Here is a 13,594-nt window from a genome sequence, read left to right as displayed (position 1 = left end):
CTCCTTCTTTCTACAGCCATGTATTATTCCTTTGTGTAAATGTACCACAGTTGCTTTTTTTCCATTCAACTACAGATGGACACTTTGGCTGTTTCCAGATCTTAGCTATTGTAAATAATGCTGCTATGAACATAAGGGTACATATATTCTTTCTGATTTATGTTTTAAGATTCTTGGGATATATGCCTATAAGTAAGATCCATGAGTGAAACAGCTGTCCCATCTTTAATTTTTTGAGGAGCCTCCATACTGTTTTCTACAGTGGTTGCATCAGCCTACATTCCCACCAGAAGTATAATAGGATTCCCTTTGCTAAACATCCTCTCCAGTGCTTGTCGTGTGTTGATTTATTGACAGTAGACATTCTGGAAGGTGTGAGGTGACACCTCATTGTGATTTTAATATGCCGCTCTCTGATGATTAGTGACTCTGATCATTTTTTCATATGGCTATTGGCAATCTGTATGTCCTCTTTGGAAGAATGTTTATTCAGATCCTTTGCCTATTTTTTGATTGGATTGTTTGTCTTACTGAAGTTGAGTTGTAGGAGTTATATGTATATTTTGGAACTTGAACCCTTACAAGAAGTGTCATTGGCGAATATATTCTCCCATAAAGTATGTTCTCTTTTCATTGTATTGATGGTTACTTTTCCTGTGCAGAAGCTTTTTAGTTTGATGTAGTCCCATTTTTTAATGTTTTCCTTTGTTTCCCTTGCCCTAGAGGATGTATCTGTGAAAATACTGCTGTGTGAAATATTTGAGATTTTACTGGCTATGTTTTCTATGATTTTTATGGTTTTGTGAGTTACATTTAAATCTTTTAACCACTTTGAGTTTATTCTTGGGTATGGTGTAAGTTTGTGGTCAGGTTTCTTTTATTTTGCATGTACCTCTCCAATTTTCCCAACACTATTTATTGAAGAGACTATTTTAACTCCATTGTATGCTCTTACCTCCTTGGTCAAATATTAATGAAGAATAATGTAATGGGTCGATTTCTGGGTTTTCTGTTCCATTCCATTGGTCTATATGACTGTTCTTGTGCCAGAACCAGGCTGTTTTGATTACAATGACTTTGTAGTATAATTTAATATCTGGTATTGTGATCCCTACAACTTTGTTCTCTTTCAGAATTGCTGTGGCTATTCGGGGTCTTTCTTGGTTCCATATAAATTTTTGGAATATTTTATGTAGATCTGTGAAATATGCCATTGGTATTTTAATAGAAATTGCGTTATATCTGTAGATTGCTCTGGGTAGTATATACATTTTAATGATATTAATTCTTTGAATTCATGAACAATGTGTAAGCTTCCATTTGATTTTATCTTTCTTTAATTCCTTTTTCTTTTTTCTTTTTTTAAAATTCATGTTTAATGCTGAAAATATTACAGGTATCCCATTTTTTAGTTTTCCAAGTAGAGGTCTTTTACCTCCTTAGTTAAGTTTATTCCCAGGTACCTTAATTTTTATTGCAAAGGAAAATGGCCTTTTTTTTTTTTTTAGTTTCTCTTTCTGAGGGTTCATTATTGATGTGTAAAAATGCCATCAATTTCCAGGTGTCAATATTGTATCCTGCTACTTTGCCAAATTCATTTATTAAATCTAGCAGTTTTTAATGGAGTCCTTAGGGTTTTCAATGTACAATAGCATGTCATCTGTGAATAATGACAGTTTTACTTACTCCTTTCCAACCTGGATGCCTTTGATTTCTTCTTTTCTGACTGCTATGGCTAGGACTTCCAGTACTATGTTGAATAAGACTGGTGGAAGGAGACATCCCTGTCTTGTTCTTAATCTTAAGGGAAATGCTTTTAGGTTTTGCCCATTGAGTATGCTCTTGGCTGTAGGTTTGTCATATATGCCCTTTATTATGTTGAGGTATTATCCCTGTATTGCCCCTTTGCTGAGAGTTTTATCACAAATGTGTGCTGGATTTTGTAGTATGCTTTTCTGCATCTATTGATAGGAACATATAGTTTTTCTCTTTCATTTTGTTTACATGGTGTGTTACCTTTATTTATTTGTAAATACTGAAACATCTTTGTTTCCCTGAAATAAATCTTACTTGGTCATGGTTTATGATGTATTTAATGTATTGCTGGATGTGGTTTGCTAATATTTTGTTGAGGATTTCAGCATCTGTGTTCATCAGGGATATTGGCTTTTAATTGTTTTCTTTGTAGCGTCTTTATCTGGTTTTGGAATTAAGATAATTCTAGCCTTCTAAAAAGAGTTTTGAAGTCTTCCCTCTTCTCAAATTTTTTGGAATAGTTTGAGGCAGATTGGTGTTAATTTTTTAAATTTAGTAAAATCACCTGTGAAGCCATCCAGTCCAGGGGTTTTGTTTGCTGGGAGGTTTTTTTTTTTATTACTGTTTAAGTTTCATTAGTTGTTACAGGTGTATTCAGGCTTTCTAATTCTTCCAGATTGAAAATTGGCAGATTGTACGTTTCTTACTATTGTACATTTCACCCATGTTGTCCAATTTTTTGCATGTAGATATTTAAATTATTTTCTTACAATCCTTTGTATTTCTGTGATGTCAGTTGTTTCTTTGCCTCTTTCATCTCTGATTTTATTTATTTGGGTCCTCTCTCTTTGTTTCTTGATGACTCTGGCAAAAGGACAATCAATTTTGTTTATCTTTTCAAAAAACCAGCTCTTGGTTTCATTGATCATTTGTATAAAATTTTTAGTTTCTGTGTCATTTATTTCCACCATGATCTTTATTATGTCCTTACTTCTATGTACTCTGGGCTTTTCTTGTTCTGTTTCTAATTGTTTAAGTTGTAGCCTTAGGTAGTTTATTAGTGATTTTTCTTGTTTCTTGAGGTAGGCCTGTAGTTCTATGAACTCCTCTCTTAGAAATACTTTCATTGTGTTCCATAGATTTTGGGTTGTTCTGTGTTCATTTTCGTTTGTTTCCATGAAATTTTTTTATTTCTGCCTTGATCTCATTGGTGAAACATTCATTGTTTAATAACAAGCTCTCTTGTCTCTATGTATTATAATGTTTTTGAGTTTTTTATTCTAATTGATTTCTAGGTTAATGCTGTTGTGATTCAGAAAATGCTTGATATGATTTCAAACTTCTTGAATTTGTTAATACTTATTTTGTGTCCTAATATGTGATTTATCTTTGAGAATGATCCATGTGCACTTTTAAAGGATGTGTATTCTGATCCTCTGGGATGAAATGATCTGTAAATATCAATTAAGTGTATCTGATTTAATTGTGTGTCATTTAAAGGCGCTGTTTTTTGTTGAATTTTTGTCTGGACGATCTACCCATTGATGACAGTGGGGTGTTAAAGTCCCCTACTATCACTGTATTGCTATTGATCTCTCTCTTAAAGTCCACCAAGAGTCTTTATATATATACACTAAGTACTACTATATTTTGTACATATATGATTAACAAGGTTATATCCTCTTTTTGGAATGATTCATTTAATATTATGTAACGTCATTCCTTATTCTTTGTTATGACCTTTGTTTTGAAGTCTATTTTGTCAAGTATAAGTATTACTACCTCAGCTTTTTTTCAATTCTGTTTGCATGGAATACTTTTTTCCATCCCTTCGCTTTCATTCTGTGTGAACTGAGGTGGGTCTCTTGTAGACAGCATATGTGTATAGCATATGTGTATATATATATATATGGTTCATGTTTTTTTAATCCATTTAGCTACATTATGACATTTTATTGGAGCATTCAGTCCATTTGCATTTCAGGTTATTATTCATAAGTACTAACATTGCCATTTTTTTCTTTATAACCATTCCTCTCTCTATAAATATTTCTTTTTTTTTTTTTTTTTTTTTTTTTTTAACTATCTGTATTGATTTCAGAGAGAGGAAAGGAAGGGAGAGAGAGAGAGAAAAACATCAATGATGAGAGAGTCATTGATCAAGGCCTCAACCGGGCATGTTCCCTGACCGGGAATTGAACCCCGATCGCCTGGATCTTAGGTCGACGCTCAACCGCTGAGCCACACCTGGCCGGGCTCTTCTTCTTCTTGAGGCACTCCCTTTAACATTCCTTGCAATGCTGATTTGGTGGTAATATACTCCTTTAGCCTTCTTTTTTTTTTTTTTTTTTTTTTTTGGTCTGGGAAGCTCTTTATTTCACCTTCAGTTTTATTTTATTTATTTTTTTAAAGGATTTGACAACATTCAACATTCATTCATGATAACAGTTTTTCCCTGAAAGCTTCAGTTAACAGCATAATTAATTCACCTTCAGTTTTAAATTAAAGCCTTGCTGAATAGAGTAATATTGGGTTCAGGTCTCTGTTTTTCATTATTTTGATTACTTCATGCAACCCCCTCTGGCCTGAAGTGTTTCTGGTAAGAAATCAGTTGGCATTCTAATGGGTACACCCCTGTAGATAATTTTCTCTCTCTCTTGCTGCCTTTAAAATTCTTTCTTTGTGTTTAACATTTGTCACTTTAATTATGATGTGTCTTAGAGTGGGTCCGTTTGGGTTCCTCTTGATTGGAACTCTCTGTGCTTCCTGAACTTGTGTGACATTTTTCTTCACCATTTCACAGAAGTTTTCTGTCATTATTTTTAAAAACATGTTCTCTATTCCTTGCTCATATTCTTCCCTTTCTGGTATCCCTACGATATGGGTGTTGTTACCATTCATATTGTCCCAAAGTTCCCGTAAACTCTCTTCTTCCTATTTAACTCATTTTTTTAAAAAAAAATCTTGCTCTAATTGTGTGTTTTTTCTTACCTTGTCTTCTAAATCACCAATTCTATCTTCTCCCTCATTCAATATACTTTTAATTCCTTCCAGTGTATTTCTTATTTAAGATATGTTATTCTTCATTTCCAACTGGTTCTTTTTTTTCCTTTATTTTTGGAAGTATTACAGATGTCTCCTTCTGATCCACTCACGCACCCTCAGGTCTTTTCCACACTATTGTCTGTGTTCATAGGTCATGTATATATGCACCTAAGTTCTTTGATTAATCTCTCCACACCCCACTACCCACCCCTTTGAAATTTGTCTGACTGCTCCAATGTTTTATATCTCTGCATCTGTCTTGTTCATCAGTTTATTTTGTTCATTAGACTCTACATTTGAGTGAGATCATGTGGTACTTGTCTTTTTCTGACTGACTTTTTTCACTCATAATCTTCTCCAGGTCCATCCATATTGTCTCAAAGGGTAAGATATTTTCTTTTTTACAGCTGCATAGTATTCCATGGTGTAAATGTACAACAGCCTTTTTATCCACTCATCTACCGATGGACACCTAGGTTGTTTCCAGATCTTAGCTATTGTAAATTGTGCTGCTATGAACATAGGGTTGCATAGGTTCTTTCTACTTGGTGTTTCGTGTTTCTTAGGATATATTCCTAGCAGTGGAATTGCTAGGTCAAATGATAATTCCATTTTCAATTTTTTGAGGAAACTCAATACTGTTTTCCAGAGTGTGCTGCACAATTTTGCACTCCCACCAGCAATGTACTACGGCTCCTTTTTCTCCACATCCTCTTATTTGTGGTTACTTTTTCATATTTTATGCTATTGTAGTTCCCACTATGTTCCTTGTAATTCTAAGTTCCTTGAGCATCCTTATAACTACTACTTTGTACTTTATATATGTTAAATTCCTTGCTTCCTTTTTGTTGTGTATTAGATCAAACTGCTATGCCTCCCAGTCTTTGTGGGGTGGTCTTATGTAGTAAGTGTTCTTTAGGACATAGTTGTGCAGTCTCTTTTATCTCCTGAACTGGGTGCTCCAGGAATGTCACTTCTGTGGGTTATTTGGGCTCTCTTGTTGTAATTGGGTCTTTTTTTAAATAAAGCTTTATTGACTTCAGAGAGAGGAAGGGAGAAGGCGAGGAAGAGATAGAAACATCAATGATGAGAGAGTCATTGATAGGTTGCCTTCTGCATATCCCCCAATGGGTATCGAGCCCACAACCCGGGCATGTGCCCTGACTGGGAATCAAGCTGCAATCTCCTGGATCATAAGTTGATGCTCAACCACTGAGCCATGCCCAGCTGGGATAATTGGGTCTTGAATGTTGTTCTGTTCATGGATGGGATGTCCACTCAGGCTGGGTGACTGTGAGGCTCATTCCCAACCCCACTGTGTGAGCTGTTGTGCAGGTGCTGACAGAGCAAAACAAAACAAGAAACAAAACAAAAACATATGAAAGACCCCTACAATAACAACAAAAGCCACCGTGAAAAAAAAGAGAGAATTAAGGAAGAGAAAGAGAATAATAATAAAAGAAAAAAGAAAAATGTTAGAACAAAAGAAAATTGGAAGAAAAAGGTATATGAAAAGGCAAAGGTGAAAGAAATAAAATAAGAATAATGAATATCACAAGAAAAATATTACTAAAAAATTGTGAAACAGAAAAAAAGAAGAAATCAGGAAAACAAAATATTAAGAAAAGGAAAAAAGAGAAATCAGGAGAAAGAAAAAAAATAGAATAAGAAAAAGAAAGGGAAAAAATTGAGATATGAAAGAAAAAGGAGATTAAAATATTAACAAATCAATGAAAAGGAAAAATAAAGAAGATACTGCAAAAAAAAATAAAAGTGAAATAGCATTCATCTCAGCAGAGTTTAGTGCCTCTGAGAGTGTCCCAGAATATTTCCATCCTTGCCTGGGCAGAGATCCTCGTATGCAATACAGTGGGACCTGCTGGAAACCAGTAGTTTCTATAGCTCTCCAGTGATGGAGGAGCTCCAGATAGGTTCCTAGGAGAGTGGTGAAGATGGCTCCACCCTCGAGCCAGTAATCGAGGCTCCCTGAGGTTTTCCCATTCCATAGGCTTGGCCTCTGCTGCTATCTCCTCTGCAAGGGTAGAGTTGCAGGGTGCACCAAACAGGGTTCCTGAGGGTGGGGTGAGCTATATACCTTAGGGTGGGGTATTTTCCTTTTCCCACTCTGTGGCTTCTTGGAGGGATGGTGATTCAATTCTTAATGTTTTGAGGAACCGCCATACTGTTTCCCATTGTGGCTGTACCAATTTACTTTCCCACCAACAGTGAATGGGTGTTTCTTTTTCTCCTCAACCTGTCCAACATGCATTTTCCTAATAGCTGTTGAAGTAGAGCATCTTTTCATATATCTGTTGGCCATTTGTACATATATGTGGGCACACAATGCAATATACAGATGATGTGTCATAGAATTGCACACTTGAAACTCTTCTTGGGAAAAGTGTCTGTTCAGGTCCTCTGCCTATTTTTTAATTGGGTTGTTAGGGCCGGTTGTTGTTTTTGGTTGTTGAGTTTTATGAGTTTTTTATACGTTTTGGGTATTAACTCCTTGTAGGAACTATTGTTTGCAAGTATCTTCTCCCATTCAATTGGTTGTCTTTTTGTTTTGTTGGTTTTTTTCTTTTGCCATGCAGAAGATTTTTATTTGATATAGTTCTATTCATTCATTTTTGCCTTTACTTCCTTTGTCTTTGGGGTCACATTTATAAAAACCTCTCTAGGAACAAGGTCCATAAGTTTAGTACCTATTTTTCTTCTATATAATTTATTGTTTCCAGTCTTATATTTAGATCTTTGATCGATTTTGAGTTAACTTTGTATATGGAAACAAATTGTTGTCTAGATTCTTTTGCATGAGACTTTCCAATTTCCCAAGCATGACTTATAAAAGAGGATTTCTTTTTTCCACTGTATGTTTTTCATTCATGGATATATCATTAGAATATCATGTTAATCTAAATAAGTTAGATAAAATAAGACAAGAGCCATATTGTTATACTCATACAAGTTGGGTAAAAGTAGTTATACAGTTTTTAATACAGAAAATAATACAATAATTTATAAATAATACAAGAATAAACTGTTTCATGTAGACACAACTGTACTTACAGCTGTACCTACTTTTGCCAAACTCTGTATTTTGGGTATAAAACCAAAAACAATACGTAAAAAAAAGACAAACAAACAACTTATAGACACAGACAACGGTATGGTGATTTCCAGAAGGGAGGTGAGGGGTTCTAAAGGGTAAAGAGGGTCAAATATATGGTGACAAAAGATTTGACTGTGAGTGTTGGGCACACAATGCCATATACAGATAATGTATCATAGAACTTTACACTTGAAACCTATACAATTTTATTAGCTAATGTCACCCTAATAAATTTAATTTAAAAAATTTTTAAGTAAAAAAAAAAATGTTTAAGTAACCCACAAGAGAGTAAGAGACAAAAACCAGAAAATAAAGAATAGACTGATAAACTTAAGCTTGGTATAGCAATTATTATTTTAAATGTAAATTACTTAAATACATCAAGTAAAAGATATTGGTAGAATTGATGAAAAGCATGATTTAACAATATACAGTTTAAATGAAGCTTATTTTAATTTCAAAAACATAGATATGCCACACATGTCTAACAGCAAAATCTGTAAAGGAAAACAATTAATTAGACCACATAAAAAATTAGATACCTTTGCTCTATAAAATCCCATGTAAATAGGATAAAAAGAGATAAAAACATGATAGAAAAAGAAAAATTTGCAAGCCTAGTATCCAGAAAAAGGGTTACTTTATTGAATATTTAATGATTCCACAGAATTAAACACGAAAACAATCCAATTACAAAATAGAATAATCACAGGAACAACCATTTTACTGAACAGGATATACAGATAGGAAATAAGAACATAATAATATGTTCAACATCTTTAGCCATAAGCAAAATTCAAATTAAAACCACAATGAAATATCACTATACATTTATCAGAATAGCTAAAATAAAACAGTGTGACACCATGTACTCACAAGGATGAAGATTAAATGGACAGTTCATGCGTTGTTGATGAGAATATGATATGCTACAGCTACTCTGGAAAACACTTTAATACTTTCTTATAACAGTAAGCATGCAGACTCACAATGTACCCAGACATTGTACTTTTATTCTGGGTTTATGGTATTCTACTTAGGCAAATGTTTAGATAAAACATCATAGTTCTAGATGTCTGATTACTTTATTTCCACTTTTGAGGATATAAATATAAGTATCTTATCTCAAGAAGAAGCTAGAAAATTAATTCCCCAGACACCTAGACATCAATGGCAAAGGGACACACCGAGCCACATAGTTCTTTGAAGTGACAGTGGAAGAGACTAAAGACACACAATGCAATATAGGATCTTGAATTGGATACTGAAATAGGAAAAGAATATTAGCAGAAAAATTGGAGAAATCCAAAGAGTGTTCCGGTTAAGTTAGTAGTATTGAACTAATGTGAATTCTTTAGTTTTGATTATTATACTAAGGCAATATAAAATGTTAATATTAGGAGAATCTAAGTGAAGTACATATGGAAACACCATACTATCTTTGCTAATCCAATCAGTTTAAATTCATTTCAAATAAAAAGTATTTTAAAGTTAAGCAGGACTTGTCTTTTCATCTCTAATGTAAAGAGCTTCGAAGTATCACCCCCAACCTTCCTAGGAAAAAAAAAAAAAAAAAAGAAAACATTACAAACTGAATATCAATGGCTTTCTTTGAATTTACCAGAGAATTGATGTCTCAAAATTACCACCCTCAAAATCTGAAGATATAGGTGAATACAGAAAATCAGAGCCAAGATCAGCTTGCATAGAGCAGAAGTTACTGGAACCATAAATTGGTAGGAACACTTAAATGGTAATTTTGACAAATTACTAGTGGGTGAGTGTGAACTACAGTGAAAGCAAAAAAAAAAAAAAAAAAAAATCAATCCCAGAGGCTCCAGTCTAAGGGGCCTACACACTTACATGGGTTATACCTCCAAGAAACCCACCATGTTCTCAGGGTAAAGAGCTAAGAACAATCTTCTTTTATGTACTAAAATTGAAATTTTACTATATTTATTTATTTAGTTGCTTTTTAAAAAAAATTGTTGAATTTATTGGGGTGATGTTGGTTATTAAAATTATATAGATTTCAAGGATACAATTCTACAATACATCATGTGTATATTGTATTGTGTGATCACCACCCAAGTCAAGTCTCCTTCTACCACCATTTATCGTCCCTTTACCTTCTTCTACCTCTCTCTACTCCCCTTCCCTGTCAATCACCATACTGTTGTCTGTGTCCATGAGTCATTTTTCTTTGCTAAAATCCTTCACTCTTCTCACCCAGCCCCAACCTCCTTCCCAACTGACAGCTGTCAGTTGAAAATTGACCATTTTTAAATGTCTGCATAGTATCCTCCACACAAAGTCTTACTCTACTTTACTCGAGTATTATTCAACCTTCAGAGAGGACATTTACCCAGTCCAGTCCCCTCTAAACTTATTGGTCCACCTCTAAATAAAGAAAAGCTAAGAAATGAAGTCTAAAGTAACATAGGCCTACGAAAGGAATAACTATTTATTAGATTATAGAGCTTTCCTTATCATACCTTACCACCAGATCATCAAGGTTTCTGTATATTACAACTAATGGAATTGTAAGCCACTGACTATATTTAAAGAGGAACTCAGGGAAACTCGAAGACAATAAAGGAGACCAAAACAAAAACATTAGAGGAAATTGAAGCCTCTGGGTCTTACAGTTATGGCAAACATTAAACACAATCAACTCTATCTGGATTAATATGAAACCTAAAGTCTTATTTACCTCAGCTTTTATTACATAATAGGAACTTGGGTTATCATGATGTCACATCTGGTGTCTTACAATAAAGTTAAAAGACATACTAAAAGGTAAGAAAAAAATACTCTGAAAAGACAAAGGACAAATCTGAACCAGACCCAGGTATGATAAAGATTTTTAAATGACCAGAAAGGGGGCTTAAAATAACTATGACTACTATGTTAGGGACTTTTATGAAAAACAGAGTTAACATTCAATTACAAATGGGTCAAATAAGTAGAAATGCGAAAACATAAAAAAGAAATGCTAGAAATTTAAAAGCAACGGGGGGAGGGCACACTTGTAATAGTTTCAACAATAAAAAGTACTATAGCAAAAATGAAGAATTTCTTTGATGGGCTCAATAGTAGATTGGACATAGCTTAGAAAAGAATAAAAGACTTTAAAAATATGTCAATAAACACTTCCCAAACTGAAATGCAAAGTAAAAAAACGAAAATTTAAACAAGAACTAAATATGCAAGAATTATGGAATAACTTCAATAACATATATGTAATTGAAATACCAGAAGAAAAAGAAAGAATAAGACAGTTAAAATGTTTGAAGTAGTAATGGCAGAGAATTTATTCAAAATGAATGACTTACACAAAACCACAGAATCAATAAGCTCAGAGAATATAAAGCATGAAACACACCCCAAAAAATCTGAATCTAGGCATGTAATATTAAAATTGAAGAAACCAAAAGACAATGAGCAAAAGTTGAAAGAAGCTAAGGATTTGAGTGGTAAACTTTACCTATAAAAGAATAAGGATGAAAACTACAGTGGACTTCTTGTCAAAAATGGTGAGTGAGAAGAAAGAGGAGTGAAATATATAAAGCACTGAAAGGAAAACAAACAGAAACAAAGAAAACTCCCACCAATCAAAAATTCTATATCCAGCAAAATTATCCTTCAAAAGTGAAAGAAAAATTAAAGATTTTCAGACAAACATTAGCTAAGAGAAACTATCACCAACATATCTGCCATGAAAAAATAGTAAAGTAAGTTTTTGGGAAGAACAGAAATCAAATAGGTCAAAAAGCAGAATTTACAAGAAATAGGAAGATCATCCTGAAAAGAATAATTGAAGGTATGAAAACATATTTTATTCCTCTCATTTTAATTGATATAACAATTACTTCTTTAAATCATAATCCTAAAAATTATTGCCAGACTGTAGCATATAGACAAATTTAATGAATGACAGCAATGTTATGAGGAGGTGGAGAGAGGAATTTGGAATAAACTTCACTACTCATGAAGTGGTGTAGTATTATCTAAAAGTAGTTTTAGATTAGTTGTAAATGCATATTAAAAATCTCTATGTTTTTAAGAAGCATAGTTCTGAGCAAGAAGGTGGAATTATATGAAACGCTCCATCATAACTAGAGAAAGTACTGCAACAAACTGAAATGTTTCTACTCAGCAAAGGAAACCACCAACAAAATTAAAAGCCAAAATAACACATGGAAGAACATATTTTCAAATCACATATCTGATAAATGGTTATTATTCAATATATATATATATGAAGAATTCATAGACTCAATAGCAAAAACCATAGAATTAAATCCTGAACAGAGGAGCTGAATAAATTTTTTTGTTTTAATTTATGTTTATTGTTGAAAGTATTACAAATGTTCCCTTTTCCCTTCCATTGATCCCATCGACCATGCATCCTTCCTCCAGGCTTTAGCCACACTATTGTCTGTGTCCATGGGTTATGCATATATGCATAGAAGTTCTTAGGTTATTGTCTCCCCTCATATGCCTTCCCTCTGAGATTGATCAGTCTGTTCCATGCTTCTATGTCTCTGGATACATTTTGCTTATCAGTTAATTGTTTATTAGATTCCAAATACGATCAAGTTCATGTGATACTTGTCTTTCTCTGACTGTCTTATTTTATTTAGAATAATACTCTCCAGGCCCCACCATGCAGTCTCAAAGGGTAAGGGGTCCTTCTTTTTACAGTTGCAGAGTATTCCATTGTGTAAATGTCCAAGAAGATGCTTAATATGATTTCAATCTTCTTGAACTTGGAGAGCATTGTTTTGTGTCCTAACATGTGACCTATCCTTGAGAATGTCCCATGTGCACTTGAGAAGAATGTATCTTCTGCAGCTTTGGTGTGAAATGTTCTGTAAATGTCAATTAAATCCTTCTGATCTAGTGTGTCATTTAGAGTCACTGTTTCCTTGTTGATTTTTTGTCTGGAAGATCTATCCAGTAAAGTCAGTGTGGTGTTAGATCCCCTAATATGACTATTGCTGTGTATCTCTCCTTTAAAGTCCTCCAGAAGTGTTTTTGTTTTTGTTTTTTTCAGCCTGTGTAGTCTTTTGTTATGAGGTGGGACTCTTGTAGACAACATATAGTTAGGTCATGTTTTCTTATCCATTAAGCTACCTTATGTTTTGATTGGAGCATTTAATCCATTGATATTTAAGGTTATTATTGATAGGTATTTATCTATTGCCATTTTTTAAAAATTTATGCCTATGTTTCTCTTTTGCTCTGTTTGTACTTCTTATTACAGTAGTCCCTTTAACATTTCTTGCAATGCTGGTTTGGTGGCGATAAACTCCTTCAAGTTTTGTTTTGTTTTGTTTTGTTTTGTGTGTGTTTTTTTTTTTTTTTTTTTTTTTTTTTTTGTCTAGGAAGCTCTTTATTTCACCATCTATTTGGAATAATAGCCTTGCTGGATAGAGTATTTCAGATCCTTGTTTTGCATTAGCTTGAATACTTTATGCCATTCCCTCCTGGCCTCTAGAGTTTCTGATGATAACGCAGCTGACAGCTTTATGGGAGCTCCTTTGTAGGTAACAAATTGCTTTTCTCTTACTGCCTTTAAGATTTTCTCTTTGTCTTAAATTTTTGGCATTTTAATTATAATGAGTCTGAGTGTGGGCTGCTTTGGGTTCTTCTGCTTCCTGAACTTGTGTAAATTTG

This window comes from Miniopterus natalensis, chromosome X (assembly GCF_054644295.1).
Source record: "Miniopterus natalensis isolate mMinNat1 chromosome X, mMinNat1.hap1, whole genome shotgun sequence".
Taxonomy (NCBI): Eukaryota; Metazoa; Chordata; class Mammalia; order Chiroptera; family Miniopteridae; genus Miniopterus; species Miniopterus natalensis.
Note: the sequence above shows the minus strand (reverse complement) of the source record.